Here is an 11999-nt window from a genome sequence, read left to right on the forward strand (position 1 = left end):
TGCCTGTGGTTTCTAGGCAGCACCGTTTCCTAAATAATCAGAAACCAACTCTTCGGCTAGCAAACCAGAGTGTTGGCTGCAGCAGCCTGGGTAAATGTTTACTCTCAACGGGCTGGTCATTTAAAGAGGATTTTGCTAACTGCTCCCAAGTTGAAAGCTTGGCAATGCTCTTCTCTTGTAGCCCCTCACTTCAGTACATCGTTTTGCCTTCCCAGTGGGTGAAATCACCATGGTGTCTTGCTACAATGGAACACCCTTATCCTTTACTGCTCTCCAGAACAGTCAGCAGCATCGGCCCTATATAAGGCAGGGTGACTGAAGTTAACCCAATCTTGGCATTTTCCCTGCCTCTTGAGAGGTGCATGGGGCATCCCTTTACCCAGTGGTGACCCCTTTTTGTTTTGGGGAGTCCTTACAACTGACCATTCCATTTATATGAACTCCGGAGCACTGAGTCATTTCTTCAGGGTACAAACTCTTCAGCTCTGAGCTTACTTCCCTTCACAGTGAAAGGAAGTACAAGAAGCTTGGATTTAAATTTGAATGCAATCTTAGCTTAATCCTTTGTTAGTGGCAGCAGGACATTTAGTGTGATTAAGTTTCTGTTTTCTGTAAAAATGGGAGAAATTATATGTACCCTTCAAACTTGAAAGACATACATAAGAATAAGAACCAAGTACAGAAGATGCATTAAACAAATGAAAATTGACATTATTTTTGTTGTTATGATCATTAAATCTTCGTGCCTTCAAGAGTCCTTATGATCAAGGAAGTATGTAAAAATGTTAGTGTTTGTGATAACCACATGGAAATATATATATCCTTATTTGTATGTCATGCATATTTTGTGATATGTATATTAAAATATTTTATATATTTAATATAATATTTAATACTATATTATATATAGTTTATTTATATGTATATTAAAAATAAGGTAGAAAGGGGGGAACAAGAGAAAAGGGAGACAAGCTATATTGAGACTGGATTTTCTTTTCTGTTTTTATTACTATTACTATTATTATTACCATTATTATTTTGTCTGCTATATTGCTTCCTGATATATTTGGGGAGAGAGAAGATAGAGAAAGATTATCTAATTTTGCCAGGATTAGGAGCTAAAAAAGATTAAAGAGCATTGCCATTACATCATAAAAGTTCACTTGAACTTTTATGTTCAAAAAATTGAACATAAATTATGTTCAGCAGCCCAAATTAAGATTGATATTGAGTTGTATTGAATGGTCTTAAATTTAGATTGATTTTGAAGCTTTTATTAAAACTATTCTATTTACAACCCAAATTTCTTTGTAATTCAATTAAATACTATCAATAAGAAATACCTTTTGATAAAAATATGGTTGATTAATTAAATAGAAATATTTATATCAGTGAGTGAATTAAAAAGAAAGAGACCTTGGTTTCTATATTGCAATAGAGGACAGGGAATTTGGATGTCAAAATTTGATTAAATTGAATTAAAATTCAATTTAAAGTTTACCAATTAAATACTTTATATCAAACTCCTTATTTAGAAATAGTTTGAAAAAGCATCATTGAAAAACATAATTCCAAAAATAGTTAATGGCTTTAAGTAATCTATTTAAAAGTCCATGGTCTAAGGTAGGCTCCTATTAAAGCATCTCATTCATACCTATCATTAGACTAATTTGCTTAATGGAAAGGCTTGATTACAAAACAACTTCTTTCAGAAACTTTAACCCTCAAAAAGGGAAAAGAGAAGTGGACATCAAAGAACATTCAGCAGATGCTACAGAAGAACGATTGTTCAACTTTCAAAGGATCTACTCAACTACATCATTCAGCCTATACTTCACAGTTCTGTCTGGAAGAAAATTATGAGTTTTCTTTTTTTAATATTTTATTTATTTATTCATGAGAGACACAGAGAGAAAGGCAGAGACCTAGGTAGAGGGAGAAGCAGGTTCCCTCCGGGGAGCCCAATGAGGGACTCCTGGGATCATGACCTGAACCAAAGGCAGACGCTCAACCGCTGAGCCACCCAGGTGCCCCTATGAGTGTCTTTTTCTAAAAGGTTCTTGCATGAAGTCAATATAAACAGTTCAAACTACATTTTTGATCTGCCATTCCTATAACTCTAGTGAAAAGATTTTATTCATATTTGTCATACAGTTAGTGAATACATATGAACCCATACATGGGTTCTAGAACTTCAGTTAATGTCAAGAATAGTAAGCATCAGTTTCTGGAATTCTATTTGAAAACCAAGACACTTAACAATTTTCATGGCACTTTCCCATGGTGACTCAAAGATATTAGATATTAGTTCCAAGAACACATCTTCAAGTATTTTTAGTATCCTGTTAGGTAACTGATTTGGATCTGGAATCTTAAAACTAATTTAAATCACCTTCAGGCTTTCTTACCATTTTCTCACCATCATATATTTTTCCAGTTCAAACATCATTCTTCTCTATGGAGAAATTGGAAGCTAGGGCTTAATAGTTTTGCTTTTCTCTTGGTCATTTGTTCATATTACATAGTTGGCCCCAAGCAATGTCATTCTTATCCTATACCTGGTTATCTTTTTGCTCTGAAAATACTGGATAAATTTCTTTTCTATTATCCTTAGCATTTTTCACAAACATCAGTCAACTCAGTATCATTAGGTGATCATATTCTTCTTTCATGTTCTTCTTTTGTTTTTATTCCTCTTCTGATCTCTCTTAAGTGCATTTCTTAGAAAACTGGCTGTAAACATCCTGATTTCTCTAGATGCCTTTGTGATTCTTAGACTAGACTGTTCTAAGTAAGAGAATATCAGAATAATCTATATAATAATATATGAGTTTTCTTTTTATTTATTTATTTTTAAATTTGTATTTATTTATGATAGTCACAGAGAGAGAGAGAGAGAGAGAGAGAGAGAGAGGCAGAGACACAGGCAGAGGGAGAAGCAGGCTCCATGCACTGGGAGCCCGACGTGGGATTCGATCCCGGGTCTCCAGGATCGCGCCCTGGGCCAAAGGCAGGCACCAAACCGCCGCACCACTCAGGGATCCCTGAGTTTTCTTTTTAATTTGTTTCTTACAGTCTAAAGCTGTGCTATCCATTATGGTAGTCACTAGCCATATATGGCTGCTGAGCTCTTGAAGTGGAATCAGTCCAAACTGAGATCTGCTCTAGACACCTAGATATCCAATTATATACGTTTGATTTGGAAGACTTTTATAAATAATATAAAACATTTTATTAATAATTTTCAGTAGTGATTACATATCAAATGATTATATTTTTATATATTGGGCTAAAGAAAATATATTAGCAAATTTCATTTCACCTTTCTTTAAAGTGTGTACTAGAAAATCTAAAATTGCATATGTAGCACATATTATGTTTTTATTGGAGAGAATTGATTTTTCCTAGACTAGTTTTAATATTTTTAACTAAGTGCATTAGCTTACTTTTGCTGCTGTAACAAATCACCACAGCTTTGTGGCTTAAGACAATACAAATTTGTTAAATTGTGGTTCAGGAAGTCAGAAGTCTAAAGTGGATTGGCAAAGGCTGCATTCCTTGTGGAAGCTCTAGAGGAGAATTCATTCCTTACCTTTCCAACTTCTAGAGGCCACCTGCATTTCTTGGTTTATGACCCCTTCCTCCATCTTCTAAGCCAGGACTATTGCATCCTCAAATCTCTTTCTCTCTATCTGCCCCTGATTTCTGCTTATCACATCTATTTCTCTAATTCTGAATCTTCTGTCTTCCTTTTATAGGGCACCTTGTGATTACATTGGGCCCACTTCAAGATCCTTCATCATACTTGCAAAGTCATTCTTGTCATGTAAGGTAACATATCCATAGATTCCAGGGATTAGGATGTGGACATCTTTGGAGGGCCATTATTTTGCTAATTATATTAAGTCTATTAAATGCTGTGCTTTTGTTTGTTTGTTTGTTTGTTAACTGAAAATTTTGAAATTTGGTTGTCATCAAATACTTTAAGGATAATGACACTTTAATACCAACAACCAACCAAAAAAAAACCAAGTCTAAAGTGGCATGGTACAGTGGTTTCTCATCTAGCAGTGCCACTGACCTCGGTGTGGCCTTGGCTACTTTAGTTATTTGCTTTCTTAGCTTTTTTTTTTCCTATTTAGCAAAAGGAAATCTGTAATTGGACAGCCACGTGCAGAAGAATGAGACTAGACCATTCTCTTACACCAGACACAAAGATAAACTCAAAATGGATGAAAGATCTAAATGGGAGATAAGAATCCATCAAAATCTTAGAGAACACAGACAACACCCTTCCTGAACTTGGCCACAGTAACTTCTTGCAAGATACATCTATGAAGGCAAGGGAAACAAAAGCAAAAATGAACTATTGGGACTTCATCAAGATAAAAAGCTTCTGCACAGCAAAAGAAACAGTCAACAAAACTAAAAGACAACCTACAGAATGGGAGAAGATATCTGCAAATGACAGATCAGATAAAGGGCTAATATCCAAGATCTATAAAGAGCTTATCAAACTCAACATCAAAGAAACAAACAATCCAATCATGAAAAGAGCAAGAGAGATGAACAGAAATCTCACAGAGGAAGACATAGACATGGCCAACATGCACATGAGGAAATGCTCCGCATCACTGGCCATCAGGGAAATACAAATCAAAACCACGATGAGATCCCACCTCACACCAGTGAGAATGGGGAAAATTAACAAGACAGGAAACAACAGATGTTGGAGAGGATGTGGAGAAAGGGGAACCCTCTTGCCCTGTTGGTGGGAATGTGAACTGGTGCAGCCACTCTGGAAAATTGTGTGGAGGTTCCTCAAAGAGTTAAAAATATCTGCCCCACGACCCAGCAATTGCACTGCTGGGGATTTACCCCAAAGATACAGATGCAATGAAATGCTGGGACACCTGCACCCCAATGTTTCTAGCAGCAATGGCCACAATAGCCAAACTGTGGAAGGAGCCTCGGTGTCCATCGAAAGATGATGGATAAAGAAGATGTGGTCTATGTATACATTGGAATATTCCTCAGCCATTAGAAACGACAAATACCCACCATTTGCTTCAATGTGGATGGAACTGGAGGGTATTATGCTGAGTGAAGTAAGTCAATTGAGAAGGACAATCATATGGTTTCACTCATACAGGGAATATAGAAAACAGTGAAAGGTATTTTAGGGGAAAGGAGAGAAAATGAGTGGGAAAAATCAGAGAGGGTGACAAAATATGAGAGACTCCTAACTCTGGGAAATGAGCAAGGGGTAGTGGAAGAGGAGGTGGGTGGGGGGTTGGGGTGATGGGCACTGAAGGGGGCACTTGACAGGATGAGCACTGGGTGTTATACTGTATGTTGACAAATCGAACTCCAATAAAAAATATACAAAAAAAGGAGATCTGTGGAGTTTATACAAAGACTATAAAACTGCAGTTCTTTGGGCCACAGTTCAAATGTACTCTAATGATTAGTTTGAGTCCTGGTAAAACTAATTTCAGCCGTAAGATTTTTCCTGTATCCTTTATCAGATTTGTAAAATGATGAGGATGTGAACTGTTAGATTTAATATACTACAGATAGTCAAGAATTATACTTTCCTTTGATCTTACAAATTTTCTGCTGATGTGTAAACCATCTGTCCGAAATGTATCAACTTTGTGACATAACAAATCTTTATTTGAACTTTTTAAACATTGTTTTCTCTGAATAACCTACTTAAATCTAGGGAAGATTTGGGAAATCTTTAGCGGAAAAGCCACAGTGCTTAGGCTGAGAGTCATGAATTTGAGAATGGATGGCTGGAAGGTTGAACAACTTCTTATGCATTGAGGATAATACAGTTTGACCTTTCTTTTTAAATATATCATTCTTATATGATTACTTTGTTCTATTTTTTTGTTTCTAGGTCATCAGAAATAATTTTTATTCATGTACAATCAAAAAGCAAGCTCTAAAACCAAATACAAGTGATTTTAGGAAAATTTATCATTTTGAAACATTTGTATATAATTTCTAGTTTGATGTAAATGATAAAAAATTAAAGAGGTGGACTTGTGTGTTCAGAGATTCTCAGAGACGGAGAGAGTCAAAGAGAAAGAGAAGCAAACACATGTACATATAAGGAGAGAGAGAGAGAGAGAGAGAAGATTGAGAGAAGAGAGAGATCCATTCTTTTTGAAGATGTAATTTAAAGGTCTTCTTTACTTAATATTTTAGGAAATATGAAACTAAATATTTTGGGATAGGTAGATGATGCTCATTAAATAACTAATTGAACAATAATGAAAATTCAGGCTAGTGTTTACTTTTAATTGTGTAATTAGCATAAAATCCTATGCAGAGAACGAAGAGTACCCAACCCATGTATGTGAAGTCAATGAAATGACACTGTATTAGAATGTAACAGAAGTCTTCCTTTTTCTAGATTGAACTACAGATCATTAATTTTCATGTGACTTTTCCATAATTAAGTCAGTTCATAGTAAACTTTACTAATACTGGCAATATTGATTCAGATAAACTAGTATTATAAAATAAATCTTGATGCTGTACAATAGGATGGTTTTCTGGTTTTATTTATTCAGTACTAACAAAATATTATGATTTTATATAATTTAACTAATTGTAGGCTACTCTTAAATGTATTAAAATCAATCATGGTACGATGGAATTAAAAACAGCTATAATAAAAAAAAACAGCTATAATAGAGAGTCTGCTATGAATTTATTAGAGGGTCAGTATAAATATTATTTGATTTCACAAATATATAAGAATCTGTGTTCTAAAATAAAATATTGTGTAAAATAATAATGTAGTAATCTATTAACAGCTAAACTCTTTGAACCTGGAAACGTACATATTTTCATGTAAGGAATAACTGTACCGATTAAATACATAGATGTAAAAAAAAGTGTTTCTTCAGAAAAGAAACAGAACAGATTCTTAATTATTAGTATAATAGCACTAAAATTCAGAAATTTTTAAGAGTTCAAAATGATTTAAATTTGTTTCAAAAATCTAGATTATTTCTGACTTTGACCCCTGAACTATGAAAATATGTTTTGGAATCTCAGAATAATCTTCATGAAGCCCCATTTCTCTAGGTGACAGTCTCATCCCAAAATATCTAGTCTTGATCATTACTTCCTTGGTTTCCATTACAGGTCTTCAAACCATGAAATATAAAAATGCATCTGGTAAATTTAGCATGCAAGCAGGTGTGTTCTCCCGATACATACCTGAAATATTCAGTATCAGTCAAGTGTTTTAAGTAGTCTTTTCTAATTAAGCAGGATTGTCTGAGCAGATTCTTCCCTGTAGAGAGAACCTCTTTATAAACAGCTACCTTTGCAGTAGTTAGGCCTGTGATGTTGCAATACTTTTTATTTTTATGCTTTTCATAATTCCCAGTTGCCATTCATTTAGATTCAAGTCTTGAGCACTTAAAATGAGGGTACATCAGGGGAGTTCTGAAGATGGTAGAAGAATATATTTTCCCAAGACTTGTTTTAGAAAATCTGTTTTACAGTATTTTATGTTACTTCTTTTCAGACATAGACCACCAGTCTTTCATAACATCTTAAAATGTTTACTACAGGCAGAACTTAATTGATTTGACCTGGTCACGAAAGATGTGCTGTTATATCAATTATCAAAAAAACCCATCATAACCTTCTTTTCATAATGACTTCTGTATTAAAAGCAACAATTAAATGCATTCTCATCTGTTTTTTAGTAGAACTATGCCATTTCTTTACAAGATCCATTTGGTATTAATCAATCATTTTTCATTTGTTTGTGTAAAGTGCAGAAACCAAAATAGGATGTGTAATTCCACCATAGGTTTCAGCAGAGCTGAAATTTTAGTGTCAGAATCAAATTGGAATCCCGTATTCCAACTGGCACTCAAATTTGCCCAGTCTTGGCCTTTATTTCCCATTATTGTTAGTCATAGTAATTTTTTACTTCCCTCCTCTCTTAATTTCATTTTCTGAAGAGATATTATATTAGCAAGCCTTTCCAATATAGAGAATGCATTTGTTTCCAATATAGAGATTGCAATCAACTAGCTTCACACGTTGATCTATTAAGGCATTCATTCACTAATCATTTTTACTCTGGGGGATACACAGATTGAGTAAGTTTCTGTCTTGTCTGTAAAGTAAATCACCAGGGAGAGAAATGAGTTTGATTCGTATTTTTATGCTCAGTCTTCTTCCTTTCCTTTACCTTCTCATCCTCTTGCCTCTTGTTTTGCTCTTCTTCCTTCATTGACTACTTTAACCTGTCACATCAGTTTGACTTAAGCACACTGAAAATGCACCTTCAGTATTATATTAGTGTCCAGTATCTCATTGTCAACATAGGTGGTGAAGGATTCATTCAAAATATCTACTAACCATTTCCAGTGAACAAATGAATTATCAATAGCTAACGAAGGGTTTGTGGTGGTGATTTGTTTTAATGTTACCTGTTTTGTGAAAAAAAAAAAAAAAAAAACTGTCTTGTGAAATGCTTTGCACTACGCCGGGCAAGTAGGAGGTATTCAATAAGTGGTTGCTGAAAGAATATGTCAACCTCTCCAAATTTTGGAAATATTAAATTTGCTTCTTCCCCCTTGTTTATTCTATCACTGAAGGACATTAAATTGCCCCTTCTCTGTGTCTATTACAAAGCTGCTTTGGCTATTGCCTAGGAATGCTGTTCTGAAAATTGATTGATGATGTGTCCAGGCATCTTTCTTGAGTCCAATGTGAGTTGAGGGGTATTAACTGCTAACCCAACTCATTTTACTTCTGATACTGGGCTCTAAAATATTTTTTCTTAATATTTGATATCTTCTCCAATTTTGAATGAATTATGAAAAATACTGTTTAATGATTTTGAAATGAAATTTCTAGTTCTTATATTTCATATCAACAAAACCTCCCTATTTGAATTTAGGTATATATTTCAAATATTCTGGAGGAATTCTCTTTTGTATTGTAGTTTGGCTGGCTTAGGGCTACCCTGGCTTTGATGGTTTCCAGTTAACCAGTCAGAACTGAACATGATCAGTTCATTACCTATTTTACAGTTTCAGAGACCTGGTTACGCTATGTGAGATCAAAGGAAGATACAAGAAAGAGTTAGTTGAGGATTACATTTTCCCCCTATTTCAACCACACTTTTCTCATTTAGGTGGTGGTTTTCGTCTGCTCCCTGAAAATTTTCATACCTATTATGGAAGTAAATAAGCATTGATCCCTTTCTACTTCTTAGAAATAAAAGGTACCACATACTTTTAAAAGAAAGCACATTATGATATTTCAGAATTCCATACTATTTCCTTTCACTTCTACATATATGTATTCTAATTAGAAATTTTTCGGATACTGTAACGGGTTCATGAAAGTCATCTAGTTTAAATAGTTCATTTTAATGAAATAGTCCAGACACACAATTCATATGTAATATTATAAACACTTGTGGACTCAAGATTCAGTCTGAGAAATAAAGCACTGAAGATTCAGCTCAAGCGGAATGTCATCCCAATGTCATTAACCTCCATAATTCTCAGAGATAACCTCTACCCGGAATTTCAGGTTCATCGTTATCGTGGATGTTTATGTGCTTTTGCCACATATACATATGCTCAAAATATATGTAATTATTTTTGCATGTTTTAAAACTTGCTACATAAATGGTATCATCCCACAGGTATCTTTCTGCAACCTACTTTTATGGTTGCTGCTTCGCATTGCACTTTTGAGATGCATTCATGCTAGTTCAAGTAGCTATAGTGCATTCATTTTTCTTTTTATTGCTTCTAGTATCACAGTATGACTATTCCAAAAAGTACTTGTCCACTTATTTATCCAAAGGTGTTTATATTTTTTCTTCCTTTTCTTTTTTTTTCCTCTTTCAAGTAATTCTGTAATGGATATTTTTTGTACATGTGAAGAGAAGGACATAGGAGTAGAGACATTAGATTTTAAGAAATGAGAATCATCAGTTATCTTGAAACTGCTCTCTGAAATTGTTCTAATATGCTTTCCATGGTTTCTTCACATTCTCATCATTCTTTCTTATTGCTGGACTTACAGATTTTTGCCAGTTTCATACCTGTGATATGGTATCTCATCGTTTTAGGTTGTATTTTTCTAGTAACTAAGATATCTTTTTCAGATGCTTATTGGACGTTGAGAATTCTCTTATGCTAATTGACTATTCATCTTGGCACATATTTTCCTATTTTTTTTTTTTTGTCTATAGACTTGTAAGAAAGCTTTATGTACTTGGATACTAATCCCTCTTTGGTTATATGCAAAGCAAATATTTTCTGTCGGTTTATGCCTTGACTTTTTTGATGCACAAAAATTCTTAATTTTAATATATCAAAATTAAAATTTTTCCTTTATAGATTTAATTTTTATTATTTTAATGTTTAGTAAAACCTTCTATTCCTGTCTACCCCAAATCACAAAGCTTTGTATCTCTATGAGGTTTTTAAGTTTTGCTCAGTATCCTTAAATACATATTTAGGTGTGAATTATACTTTTTTCATATGCTTAATCTATCGTCTGAATAATTAATTTTTCCTCACTGCTCTGTAATGCCACCTGTTCTTTATCAAGTTTCCATAAATTCAGGGATATATTTCTGAGCCCCCTATTCTATTCCATTGAACTAAATTTCTATCCCTGAACCAAAGCTACATTGCCCTCAGTTACTGTCATTTTCTATTGTCTTAATAGTTAATATGGAAGTTGTTCATATCTTGCTCTTAATTGTATTGTATATAAAATTATGTTGACAGGTTTGACCCTTTGCTCCCACAAACACATTTTAAGATTAACTTTTCAAGTTCCATGAAAAATTATAGTGGGCTTTTAATAATAATTACATTAATTTTATAAATTAATTTACAACATTGAGTCTCCCATCCAGGACCAGGTACGTTTGTTCATTTATTTTGGTTTACTCTTCAGTTTTAATAGATAAATTGGCCGTGGGTCAAAAAGTGACTGCTCAAAGTCACATAGTCCATTAATAACAAAACCAGTAATAGGAGGAAGGTCTCTTCACTCCTTAACAGTTCAATACACTGAGAAGTCTTGATTATTAAGCCCTCTAAAGAAAAAAGATGGTGGAGTCCTTGCGGCCATTGCACCCACTCATGGAAGTGAATTCAACTTCCCAAGTTGACTAAGTCCTAATAATCAGGGTGTGGTCAGAGAGCTTGCTAGAAATGCTGAATCCCATCCCTTCTCTTCCTACCAGACCAGAATCCTCATCTGAAAGATTCCCTGGTTTCTGGTAAGCACAGTCAAGTTTGTGAAGTACTGCTTACCAAAGTGGAATCTTGAAATTCATTGCATTGGCTTTTTCTCTAAAACCTTTCAAAAATGCTAGTCGGAATCTTGAGATGATCGAATTGCAAAGGGTTCAGATAAGCAGCATTGAGGACTATGCAATGACCCCTGGGGTCTTGCTTTCTGACCACAGGCTCACAGTAGCCATGTCTGCTCTGCTGAATGAATATCAAAAGTCTGAAATGAGAAGGGATTTTTTTTTTTAAATATGTATCCATAATCCTATAACCTTAAAGAAAACAAAACATTAGGCTTTTTTTTTTTTTTTTTTCTGAAAGCAGCGTATCTCAGGAAGAATAGGGTTTCTCCGAGTATCTGTAGTTATTCAGGAAACAAGTGCATTTGCTTTGAAATCACTAGCTGCTCCAAATTGGCATTTTAGCTACTAAATGCCATTGGGGAAAATTCTGCTGGGAAAAAAAAATATGGAATACTGACTGGGGAGACAGAAGCACAGAAGATTCAGTCTTTAAAGTAAAACAAAGGAGAAAGATCAGACGATGTTTTCAAGTGGTCATATACTATTCATGTTCATCTCCGTTCTTCTTCTCTAACTCCTGGAGCAGCCAGTTATCTACAGGGGGAGGGGGGAAAGGTGAGGAGAGGGGATTCAAAAAAAAAAAAAAGAAAAGAAAAAAGAAAAA

General features: G+C 34.4%; 1 protein-coding gene across 2 annotated transcripts in view; it reads left to right on the forward strand.

Moving 5' to 3' along the window:
* Positions 1 to 11999, forward strand: part of NLGN1 (neuroligin 1) — an 809004-nt gene that overhangs the window by 143669 nt on the left and 653336 nt on the right. The gene's annotated exons all lie outside the window — the stretch shown is intronic.

Source organism: Canis lupus, chromosome 31, assembly GCF_048164855.1.
Source record: "Canis lupus baileyi chromosome 31, mCanLup2.hap1, whole genome shotgun sequence".
Taxonomy (NCBI): domain Eukaryota; kingdom Metazoa; phylum Chordata; class Mammalia; order Carnivora; family Canidae; genus Canis; species Canis lupus.